Raw genomic sequence first — 13,673 nt, forward strand, 5'->3', positions numbered from 1 at the left:
ATGTGCTGGGGCTGCATTGCTGCATCTGGCACAGGGTGTCTTGAATCTGTGCAGGGTACAATGAAATCTCAAGACTATTAAGGGATTCTAGAGAGAAATGTGCTGCCCGGTGTTAGAAAGCTTGGTCTCAGTCACAGGTCATGGGTCTTGCAACAGGATAATGACCCAAAACGCAGCAAAAACACCCAAGAATGGCAAAGAGGAAAACTATGGACTATTCTGAAGTGGCATATGAGCCCTGACCTAAATCCTATTGAGCATCTTTGGAAGGAGCTGAAACATGCCATCTGGAAAAGGCACTCTTCAAACCTGAGACAACTGGAGCAGTTTGATCATAAGGAGTAGGCCAAAATACCTGCTGAGAGGTGCAGAAGTCTCACTGACAATTACAGGAATCGTTTAATTGCAGTGATTGCCTCAAAAGATTGTGCAACAAAATATTAAGTTAAGGGTACCATAATTTCTGTCCAGGCATGTTTCATGAGTTTATTTTCACAAATAATTCTGTCAAAGCATGGTTGAAAAGCAATGTCAAACTTTCATTGGTTAACTTTCAAAGCATTTTTATTTATTTTTACTTTTGTCAGATTCAAGTTATTTCTGTGACCACTGTGGGCTTTTCTTCCATTAACCAAGGGGTACCAACAATTTTGTCCATGTGTGTATCTATACAATAGTCCTGCAACTGAGTACACTTTTTTTTAAAGGGGATTCTGTTTAATTAACGTTTCTTTGCCTATTCTGAAGCATTCCATCTCTTGGTGAAGAACTTCTGTCTTGCTGATATTTTTCATAGACTGTTTTGTATTATAATAACTCATTGATGAGTATTCTTCTGCAAACTCCTGTAAATTTGATTACAGTACCTTCCAAACCCTTCAAATATTCCATCAATATCAAATTCAACACTTCAAGAGAGCAAGTCATTCAGCAGCTGAAGGCACTTCTTCATGAACATCGATTTCCCTACAGTATCAACCAACCAATGAAAATCTCTGGGCTGAATGTCACCACAGGTAAAAATGTTACACTCATTTTCAAGGTAACGTTCTAGAAAAGGTTTTATGTTCATATGTTGTGGAGCAAGAGAATCAGAGTCTGTATATTCTTTACCTTCTTAGTGTGTCAGTCAAATGCAAGTAGAACTGAATGCAGATGTGAGGATGGTTACGTCTGTCCTCTGGAGAAATGTCAGAACCTTGGCGGCTGGTATGACATAAGGAACACTGGTGGAATAATCTCTGCTATTCCACCTGATGAGAAGTTTTGCCAAAGGAAGCTTGGTAATGATCAATTCTTCATTGATTGATTTTACCTTGTAGTTGATGTTGAAGTAGTCATCTGCACTGCCACTTTAAAACTCTATACTGTAATGATACCCCAGGATGCCTTACATCACTACATTATATTAATGTAGTTACTGCACTGTTACATTACACATAATTCATTCTGTATATTACATTATATTAATGTAATTATTACTGCACTACAATCACTTTTTACGCTTTTATGCCTCTATCATGCTGCTCTCTTGTTTGATTTTGCTGCTGTAAAAACTGACTTTCCCTGTGAGATAAATAAAGTGATCTATCTATCTATCTATCTATCTATCTATCTATCTATCTATCTATCTATGTTGTGCTGTAAAGCTCTGACTTGCAGACCAAGAAGGTTTCCATCAACCTGTCCTAATCTTCTGTTGCAGCAGCCTTGAAATCATTCAGGTACACAATTGGGATCAAGATGAATACATCAAATATGGCAGCCATCAACCGACTAAAGGGTCAAGTTCATGGATATGAATATCCTTATAAAATCACCAATCAAATGCAAATCACCTCCCTGAACATCACAACTGGTGAGAAAGTGAAGTTTCCATGAAGATCTTCATGGTGTTGCTTTTAAATGATTGAAGATGGATTATTTGACATTTTGATGTGTTTGGTCTTAGTCTGCTTTGCCAACGCAAGCCAATCAGTATGCAAGTGTGAGTCTCAATATGGTTGGTCAGAGGAACAGTGCAAGAAGTATGGACCCTGTGATGGAGACAGCAATATCCCTTGTGGATGTGTGACTTCCGTTCTAAACGAGGGGCAGTTCTGTGACCGGAGAGGAGGTATTTCCACATCTGTAATCATTTATCTATACAATAGTCCTGCAACTGAGTAAACTTTTATTTAAGGAATGCTGTTTGATTAAGGTTCCATTGCCTATTCTGAAGCATTCAATCTCTTGGTGAAGAACTTCTGTCTTGCTGATATTTTCATATAGTTTTTTTCTATTATTATAATTAATTGATGAGTATTCTTCTGCAAACTCCTGTAAATTTGATTACAGTACCTTCCAAACCATTCAAATATTCCATCAATATCAAATTCAACACTTCAAGAGAACAAGTCATTCAGCAGCTGAAGGCACTTCTTCATGAACATCGATTTCCCTACAGTATCAACCAACCAATGAAAATCTCTGGGCTGAATGTCACCACAGGTAGAAATGTTAAACTCATTTTCAAGGTAACATTCTTGAAAAGGTTTTACATTCATATGTTGTGAAGCAAGAGAATCAGAGTCTGTATATTCTTTACCTTCTTAGTGTGTCAGTCAAATGCAAGTAGAACTGAATGCAGATGTGAGGATGGTTACGTCTGTCCTCTGGAGAAATGTCAGAACCTTGGCGGCTGGAATGACATAAGGAACACAGGTGGAATAATCTCTGCTATTCCACCTGATGAGAAGTTTTGCCAAAGGAAGCTTGGTAATGATCAATTCTTCATTGATTGATTTTACCTTGTAGTTGATGTTGTGCTATGAAGCTCTGATTTGCGAACCAAGAAGGTTTCCATCAACCTGTCCTAATTTTCTGTTGCAGCAGCCTTGAAAGCATTCAGGTACACAATTGAGATCAAGATGAATACATCAAATATGGCAGCCATCAACCGACTAAAGGGTCAAGTTCATGGATATGAATATCCTTATAAAATCAGCAATCAAATGCAAATCAACTCCCTGAACATCACAACTGGTGAGAAAGTGAAGTTTGCATGAAGATCTTCATGATGTTGCATTTAAATGATTGAAGATGGATTATTTGACATTTTGATGTGTTTGATCTTAGTCTGCTTTACCGACACCAAAAAAAAGTAAACTCATTCAACAGGTCTGGACAAAAAAGATGGTACCCCTAAAAATAATGTGACCTAAGGGACATATTAAATCAAGATGTGTCCACTAATTAGCATTACAGGTGTCTACAATCTTGTAGTCAGTCAGTGGGCCTATATATCGGGCTACAGGTAGTCACTGTGCTGTTTGGTGACATGGTGTGTACCACACTCAACATGGACCAGAGGAAGCAAGCGAAAGAGTTGTCTCAGGAGATTAGAGAGAAAATTATAGACAAGCATGGTAAAGGTGAAGGTTATAAGACCATCTCCAAGCAGCTTAATGTTCCCGTGACTAGAGTTGCAGATATTATTCAGAAATTTAAGATTCATGGGACTGTAGCCAACCTCCCTGGACGTGGCCAGAGGAGGAAAATTGATGACAAATCAAAGAGACGGAAAATACGAATGGTAACAAGGGAGCCCAGAAAAAACTTCTAAAGAGATTAAAAGTGAACTTCAAGCTCAAGGAACATCAGTGTCAGATCGCACCATTCGTCGTTGTTTGAGCCAAAGTGGACTTCATGGGAGCATCCAAGGAGGACACCATTATTGAAAACAAATCATAAAAAAGCCAAACTGGAATTTGCCAAACTACATGTTGACAAGCCCCAAACTTTTTGCCAAGGCACATCAGCCCTATGTTCACAGGCAGAAAAATGAAGCATATCAAGAAAAGAACACTGTCCCTACTGTGAAACATGGAGGAGGCTCTGTTATGTGCTGGGGCTGCATTGCTGCATCTGGCACAGGGTGTCTTGAATCTGTGCAGGGTACAATGAAATCTCAAGACTATTAAGGGATTCTAGAGAGAAATGTGCTGCCCGGTGTTAGAAAGCTTGGTCTCAGTCACAGGTCATGGGTCTTGCAACAGGATAATGACCCAAAACACAGCAAAAACACCCAAGAATGGCAAAGAGGAAAACTATGGACTATTCTGAAGTGGCATATGAGCCCTGACCTAAATCCTATTGAGCATCTTTGGAAGGAGCTGAAACATGCCATCTGGAAAAGGCACTCTTCAAATCTGAGACAACTGGAGCAGTTTGATCATAAGGAGTGGGCCAAAATACCTGCTGAGAGGTGCAGAAGTCTCACTGACAATTACAGGAATCGTTTAATTGCAGTGATTGCCTCAAAAGATTGTGCAACAAAATATTAAGTTAAGGGTACCATAATTTCTGTCCAGGCATGTTTCATGAGTTTATTTTCACAAATAATTCTGTTGAAGCATGGTTGAAAAGCAATGTCAAACTTTCATTGGTTAACTTTCAAAGCATTTTTATTTATTTTTACTTTTGTCAGATTCAAGTTATTTCTGTGACCACGTTTTCTTCCATTAACCAAGGGGTACCAACAATTTTGTCCATGTGTGTATCTATACAATAGTCCTGCAACTGAGTACACTTTTTTTTAAAGGGGATTCTGTTTAATTAACGTTTCTTTGCCTATTCTGAAGCATTCCATCTCTTGGTGAAGAACTTCTGTCTTGCTGATATTTTTCATAGACTGTTTTGTATTATAATAACTCATTGATGAGTATTCTTCTGCAAACTCCTGTAAATTTGATTACAGTACCTTCCAAACCCTTCAAATATTCCATCAATATCAAATTCAACACTTCAAGAGAGCAAGTCATTCAGCAGCTGAAGGCACTTCTTCATGAACATCGATTTCCCTACAGTATCAACCAACCAATGAAAATCTCTGGGCTGAATGTCACCACAGGTAAAAATGTTACACTCATTTTCAAGGTAACGTTCTTGAAAAGGTTTTATGTTCATATGTTGTGGAGCAAGAGAATCAGAGTCTGTATATTCTTTACCTTCTTAGTGTGTCAGTCAAATGCAAGTAGAACTGAATGCAGATGTGAGGATGGTTACGTCTGTCCTCTGGAGAAATGTCAGAACCTTGGCGGCTGGAATGACATAAGGAACACTGGTGGAATAATCTCTGCTATTCCACCTGATGAGAAGTTTTGCCAAAGGAAGCTTGGTAATGATCAATTCTTCATTGATTGATTTTACCTTGTAGTTGATGTTAAAGTAGTCATCTGCACTGCCACTTTAAAACTCTATACTGTAATGATACCCCAGGATGCCTTACATCACTACATTATATTAATGTAGTTACTGCACTGTTACATTACACATAATTCATTCTGTATATTACATTATATTAATGTAATTATTACTGCACTACAATCACTTTTTACGCTTTTATGCCTCTATCATGCTGCTCTCTTGTTTAATTTTGCTGCTGTAAAAACTGACTTTCCCTGTGGGATAAATAAAGTGATCTATCTATCTATCTATCTATCTATCTATCTATCTATCTATCTATCTATGTTGTGCTGTAAAGCTCTGACTTGCAGACCAAGAAGGTTTCCATCAACCTGTCCTAATCTTCTGTTGCAGCAGCCTTGAAATCATTCAGGTACACAATTGGGATCAAGATGAATACATCAAATATGGCAGCCATCAACCGACTAAAGGGTCAAGTTCATGGATATGAATATCCTTATAAAATCACCAATCAAATGCAAATCACCTCCCTGAACATCACAACTGGTGAGAAAGTGAAGTTTCCATGAAGATCTTCATGGTGTTGCTTTTAAATGATTGAAGATGGATTATTTGACATTTTGATGTGTTTGGTCTTAGTCTGCTTTGCCAACGCAAGCCAATCAGTATGCAAGTGTGAGTCTCAATATGGTTGGTCAGAGGAACAGTGCAAGAAGTATGGACCCTGTGATGGAGACAGCAATATCCCTTGTGGATGTGTGACTTCCGTTCTAAACGAGGGGCAGTTCTGTGACCGGAGAGGAGGTATTTCCACATCTGTAATCATTTATCTATACAATAGTCCTGCAACTGAGTAAACTTTTATTTAAGGAATGCTGTTTGATTAAGGTTCCATTGCCTATTCTGAAGCATTCAATCTCTTGGTGAAGAACTTCTGTCTTGCTAATATTTTCATATAGTTTTTTCTATTATTATAATTAATTGATGAGTATTCTTCTGCAAACTCCTGTAAATTTGATTACAGTACCTTCCAAACAATTCAAATATTCCATCAATATCAAATTCAACACTTCAAGAGAACAAGTCATTCAGCAGCTGAAGGCACTTCTTCATGAACATCGATTTCCCTACAGTATCAACCAACCAATGAAAATCTCTGGGCTGAATGTCACCACAGGTAGAAATGTTAAACTCATTTTCAAGGTAACATTCTTGAAAAGGTTTTACATTCATATGTTGTGGAGCAAGAGAATCAGAGTCTGTATATTCTTTACCTTCTTAGTGTGTCAGTCAAATGCAAGTAGAACTGAATGCAGATGTGAGGATGGTTACGTCTGTCCTCTGGAGAAATGTCAGAACCTTGGCGGCTGGAATGACATAAGGAACACAGGTGGAATAATCTCTGCTATTCCACCTGATGAGAAGTTTTGCCAAAGGAAGCTTGGTAATGATCAATTCTTCATTGATTGATTTTACCTTGTAGTTGATGTTGTGCTATGAAGCTCTGATTTGCGAACCAAGAAGGTTTCCATCAACCTGTCCTAATTTTCTGTTGCAGCAGCCTTGAAAGCATTCAGGTACACAATTGAGATCAAGATGAATACATCAAATATGGCAGCCATCAACCGACTAAAGGGTCAAGTTCATGGATATGAATATCCTTATAAAATCAGCAATCAAATGCAAATCAACTCCCTGAACATCACAACTGGTGAGAAAGTGAAGTTTGCATGAAGATCTTCATGATGTTGCATTTAAATGATTGAAGATGGATTATTTGACATTTTGATGTGTTTGATCTTAGTCTGCTTTACCGACACCAAAAAAAAGTAAACTCATTCAACAGGTCTGGACAAAAAAGATGGTACCCCTAAAAATAATGTGACCTAAGGGACATGTTAAATCAAGATGTGTCCACTAATTAGCATTACAGGTGTCTACAATCTTGTAGTCAGTCAGTGGGCCTATATATCGGGCTACAGGTAGTCACTGTGCTGTTTGGTGACATGGTGTGTACCACACTCAACATGGACCAGAGGAAGCAAGCGAAAGAGTTGTCTCAGGAGATTAGAGAGAAAATTATAGACAAGCATGGTAAAGGTGAAGGTTATAAGACCATCTCCAAGCAGCTTAATGTTCCCGTGACTAGAGTTGCAGATATTATTCAGAAATTTAAGATTCATGGGACTGTAGCCAACCTCCCTGGACGTGGCCAGAGGAGGAAAATTGATGACAAATCAAAGAGACGGAAAATACGAATGGTAACAAGGGAGCCCAGAAAAAACTTCTAAAGAGATTAAAAGTGAACTTCAAGCTCAAGGAACATCAGTGTCAGATCGCACCATTCGTCGTTGTTTGAGCCAAAGTGGACTTCATGGGAGCATCCAAGGAGGACACCATTATTGAAAACAAATCATAAAAAAGCCAAACTGGAATTTGCCAAACTACATGTTGACAAGCCCCAAAGCTTCTGGGAGAATGTCCTATGGACAGATGAGACAAAAAAGAACTTTTTGTCAAGGCACATCAGCCCTATGTTCACAGATGGAAAAATGAAGCATATCAAGAAAAGAACACCGTCCCTACCGTGAAACATGGAGGAGGCTCTGTTATGTGCTGGGTCTGCATTGCTGCATCTGGCACAGGGTGTCTTGAATCTGTGCAGGGTACAATGAAATCTCAAGACTATTAAGGGATTCTAGAGAGAAATGTGCTGCCCGGTGTTAGAAAGCTTGGTCTCAGTCACAGGTCATGGGTCTTGCAACAGGATAATGACCCAAAACACAGAAAAAACACCCAAGAATGGCAAAGAGGAAAACTATGGACTATTCTGAAGTGGCATATGAGCCCTGACCTGAATCCTATTGAGCATCTTTGGAAGGAGCTGAAACATGCCATCTGGAAAAGGAACCCTTCAAACCTGAGACAACTGGAGCAGTTTGATCATAAGGAGTGGGCCAAAATACCTGCTGAGAGGTGCAGAAGTCTCACTGACAGTTACAGGAATCATTTATTTGCAGTGATTGCCTCAAAAGATTGTGCAACAAAATATTAAGTTAAGGGTACCATAATTTCTGTCCAGGCCTGTTTCATGAGTTTATTTTCACAAATAATTCTGTTGAAGCATGGTTGAAAAGCAAATGTCAAACTTTCATTGGTTAACTTTCAAAACATTTTTATTTATTTTTACTTTTGTCAGATTCAAGTTATTTCCTGCAACTGAGTAAACTTTTTTTTAAGGAATGCGGTTTGATTTATGTTTCTTTGCCTATTCTGAAGCATTCCATCTCTTGGTGAAGAACCTCTGTCTTGCTGATATTTTCATATAGTTTTTTTTATTATTATAATTAATTGATGAGTATTCTTCTGCAAACTCCTGTAAATTTGATTACAGTACCTTCCAAACCATTCAAATATTCCATCAATATCAAATTCAACACTTCAAGAGAACAAGTCATTCAGCAGCTGAAGGCACTTCTTCATGAACATAGATTTCCTTACAGTATCAACCAACCAATGAAAATCTCTGGGCTCCATGTTACCACAGGTAGAAATGTTAAACTCATTTTCAAGGTAACGTTCTTGAAAAGGTTTTTTGTTCATATGTTGTGGAGCAAGAGAATCAGAGTCTGTATATTCTTTACCTTCTTAGTGTGTCAGTCAAATGCAAGTAGAACTGAATGCAGATGTGAGGATGGTTATGTCTGTCCTCTGGAGAAATGTCAGAACCTTGGCGGCTGGAATGACATAAGGAACACTGGTGGAATAATCTCTGCTATTCCACCTGATGAGAAGTTTTGCCAAAGGAAGCTTGGTAATGATGAATTCTTCATTGATTGATTTTACCTTGTAGTTGATGTTGTGTCTGTAAAGCTCTGACTTGCAGACCAAGAAGGTTTCCATCAACCTGTCCTAATCTTCTGTTACAGCAGCCTTGAAATCATTCAGGTACACAATTGGGATCAAGATGAATACATCAAATATGGCAGCCATCAACCGACTAAAGGGTCAAGTTCATGGATATGAATATCCTTATAAAATCAGCAATCAAATGCAAATCAACTCCCTGAACATCACAACTGGTGAGAAAGTGAAGTTTCCATGAAGATCTTCATGGTGTTGCATTTAAATGATTGAAGATGGATTATGTGACATTTTGATGTGTTTGATCTTAGTCTGCTTTACCGACGCCAAAAAAAAGTAAACTCATTCAACAGGTCTGGACAAAAAAGTTGTACCCCTAAAAATAATGTGACCAAAGGGACATGGTGTGTCCACTAATTAGCATCACAGGTGTCTACAATCTTGTAGTCAGTCAGTGGGCCTATATATAGGGCTACAGGTAGTCACTGTGCTGTTCGGTGACATGGAGTGTACCACACTCAACATGGACCAGAGGAAGCAAGCGAAAGAGTTGTCTCAGGAGATTAGAGAGAAAATTATAGACAAGCATGGTAAAGGTGAAGGTTATAAAACAAAGCAGCTTGATGTGCCCGTGACTATAGTTGCAGATATTATTCAGAAATTTAAGATCCATGGGATTGTAGTCAACCTCCCTGGACGTGGCCAGAGGAGAAAAAATTTATGACAAATCAAAGAGACAGAAAATATGAATGGTAACAAGGGAGTCCAGAAAAAAACTTCCAAAGAGATTAAAGGTGAACTTCATAAATAGTTTGGTAAATAAACCTTTGCCTCACAGGGTAATATAAGAAAATCAAATGTTAGTATAATATTAAAATCCCTTGTGGATTTTCTAATCAAATGAGGATGTATTTTTGTCTGTGCTACAGAAACATCTACTGTAACAGACACAACAACTGCAACAACAAAACTGGTCATTACAGGTAACTAAATGCTGATTCAGCTAGTTTCTTGCTAAGCCATTTTGGTTATTCATAAATATTGTAATTAAATGAGTTTTCTGGATGAATGAGAAAACTGTATATAATAATTTTATCTATACAGTGAAACCTTCTATCACACAAACATCTCCTGCACAAACATCAGAATCATCTACTGCGGAATCATCTACTCCACAAAAATCTACTGCACAAACATCTGCTGCACAAGCATTTGCAGAAACAACTACTGCAGAAACACCTACTGCACAAACATCTGCCGAATCATTCACTCCACAAACATATACTGTACAAATATCTTCAGCTCAAACACCTAGTGCCAAATCATCTACACCACAAACATCTATTGGACAATTATCTGCAGAAACATCTGCAGAAACATCTACTGGGCAAATATCTGCAGAAACATCCACTGCACAAATTTCTACAGCACAAACATTTTCTGCACAAACATCTACAGCTCAAACATCTAGTGCCAAATCATCTACAGCACAAACATCTGCAGCACTAACATCTACTGCGCAATCACCTATATCTCAAACATCTACTGTGCAAACATCTACTGCACACCCATATACTCTGCAAATATCTGCAGAAACATCCACTGCACAAATTTCTACAGCACAAATATCTACTGCAGAACCATCTACAGCACAAACATCTACTACAGAAACAAACACTGCACAGACATCTGCAAAAATATCCACTGCACAAATATCTACTGTGCAAACATCTACTGCACAAACATCTACTGTGCAAATATCTGCTGCACAAACATCTGCTGCACAAACATCTGCTGCGCAAACATCTACTGTAGCAGACACAACATCACAAGCACAGCCAATGACTACAACACAAGGTAACATCATTTTTCCTTCTTTATTATTATACAGGTGCAACAATCGTCAATTAGATTACCTAATACATAAATGAATTGTGTTCTTATCTTTATCCACTCTGATCACCACGGCACAGATATAAGACCTAATTAATATTTTGTACACTGATTCACTCTGTCTCTTATTGTTTCACATTTCTTCCTTTATATGTAGAAACATCTACTGTAACAGACACATCATCTTCCACTTCAACACAGTTCTTCACTACAACTAATGGTATTTAAAATCATGAATATGTATCAGTATCACATCATATAATATTATTATATAATTACCTAATTACATCATTACATATTTAACTTTTGGTTCTTTTGCCTCTATGCATCTTCAGCCTCTATTTCTCCAAGCACCACTACACCAACACCATCTTCCACCAGAGCTCATGGTTTGTTGTAATACAGCAGTCTAAATATCTTAGTCTACTTGGAAATATCAGTCCGTGAAGGATGTAACTGTGCTTACTTTGAGTCAATTAATTATTATAGTTAATGAATTTTTTTATCCATTCTGCAGAAACATCTACTGACTTTACTTACTTACTTTGACATAAAAACCACAGTCTAAAAAAGCTACTTCAGAATCAGAATCAAAATCTCTTTATTTCACCAAGTATGTTACACATACAAGGAATTTGTCTTGGTGAGAGCAACACGTATGACAAGTAACAAAAACACAGAACACAGATTATTTACAGTATTAAACTAAAGGAAAATGACACTAAACAATAAATAGGACAGGGGATAAATTAAAAAAGTAAAAAGTACTAAAGGTAATAAAGAGCTGAAGAAGCTGAGAGGTGTGAAACAGATTTGGTTGAAAAATATATATAGAAAGTTACAGATGACCTGAATATTTACAGAAGGAGAACATTTGTACAGGTGTGCAAATAGCAGAGTGCAAATAGCTGTTCAGTCCGGTTTGGTACAGCTCAGTTGTATGTTTTGAGGTTTACAGTGGGAGGTGTCCACTGTGGTTGAGGAGCGCTACAGCTCTGGGGAAGAAGCTGTTAGCATGACGTGTTGTGCTGGTTTTGATGGACCGCAGTCTTCTACCAGAGGGGAGTGTTTGGAAGAGGGGGTGTCCAGGATGTGAGGGGTCAGATGTAATTTTGCCAGCACGCTTCCTCACCCTGCTGGTGTAGATCTGCTGAAGTGATGGCAGGTTACATCCAATGATCCTCTCTGCTGTCCTGATGATGCGCTGGAGTTTGGCTCTTTCTTGTGAGGTGGAGGAACCAAACCAGATAGTTATGGAGGCTGTGAAAATGGACTCAATGACCGCTGTGTAGAACTGGATCATCAGGGTCTGTGGCAGGTTGAATTTCTTGAGCTGTCTCAAGAAGAACATTCGTTGTTGAGCTTTCTTGATGATGGAGATGGTGTTTTTCTCCCATTTTAAGTCTCTGGAGATGGTGGTGCCCAGGAACTTGAGTGACTCCACCATGGATACTGCAGTGTTGTTGATGTGGGGGGGAAGGGGGGTGGATTGCGTTGGAAGTCCACCACCATCTCTACAGTCTTTTCTGTGTTTAGCAGCAGGTGGTTATTGCTGCACCAGGACACCAGCTGCTCAATTTCCTTTCTGTAGGCAGACTCATCACCGTTGGCTATGAGGCCCACCAGAGTGGAGTCATCTGCAAATTTCAGGATCTTTACAGCTGGATCTTTGGAGACACAGTCATTAGTGTAGAGGCTGAAGAGAAGGGGTGAAAGAACACAACCCTGTGGGACTCCAGTACTGAGTGTCCGGAGGTCTGAAGTGTGCTTCCTCAGCCGCACCTGCTGTCTCCTGTCTGTCAGAAAATCCACAATCCACCGACACATGGAGTCTGGCACTGACAGCTGGGAGAGTTTGGCCTGAAGAAGCTGCAGCACAACAGTGTTAAAGGCCGAGCTAAAGTCCACAAACAAAACCCTAGCATAGTTTCCATGGCTGTCGAGATGTTGCAGGATAAAGTGCAGGGTCAGGTTGACCACATCGTCGACAGACCTGCTTGCTGGGTACGCAAACTGCAAGGGGTCCAGCATGGGGTCTGTGATGGACTTCAGGTGGGCAAGGATCAGCCGTTCATGACTACAGAGGTCAGGGCGACATGCCTGTAGTCATTCAGTCCAGTGATGGTGGATTTCTTGGGAACTAGAATGATGGTGGAGGTTTTGAAGCAGGAGTTCCAGTGATCTGTTAAAAATGGCTGTAAACACTGGAGCTAGTTGGTCACAGCAGTGTTTTAGGGTGGATAGAGAGACTGAGTCAGGCCCGGGGGCTTTCCTTACTACTTGAAGGGTCCTTTAACAATGTTTCTGTATATAACCAACTCAAAGAACCAATCAGATGCTTAAATGTTTCAGATTGGGTTCCACTATTACAAACAAGCTATTGAGTCAAATAAGCCTTACTCAGTACAGAATAGAACCTAATTCTGTAAGGGCTCAGTCCACACTGCTGGTCACCAGCAAGGGCCAAGGTCAGACACACCTGCTGGGCTCTGCATGAAAGTTCTCCTAAACAGTGGCTTAGTGCTGCACCTTTGTAGAGGGGGAGACAGTACACAGGTAAAGAGAAAAGAAAAGTGAAAGCACAAAAAAAGAAAGAAAACAAGTTTCTTAAGTTTTCCTTTAGGTGGGGTTTTAAAGTGTGAGCTGAACTGAGGGCTCAGCTCACTGCCTTTAAGTTTATTCATTTCTGTAAACAAGCAATTTAGTTGCACCCTTATTCCTAGCCCCAA

The sequence above is a fragment of the Salminus brasiliensis genome, chromosome 6, assembly GCF_030463535.1.
Source record: "Salminus brasiliensis chromosome 6, fSalBra1.hap2, whole genome shotgun sequence".
In the NCBI taxonomy this organism is placed as follows: domain Eukaryota; kingdom Metazoa; phylum Chordata; class Actinopteri; order Characiformes; family Bryconidae; genus Salminus; species Salminus brasiliensis.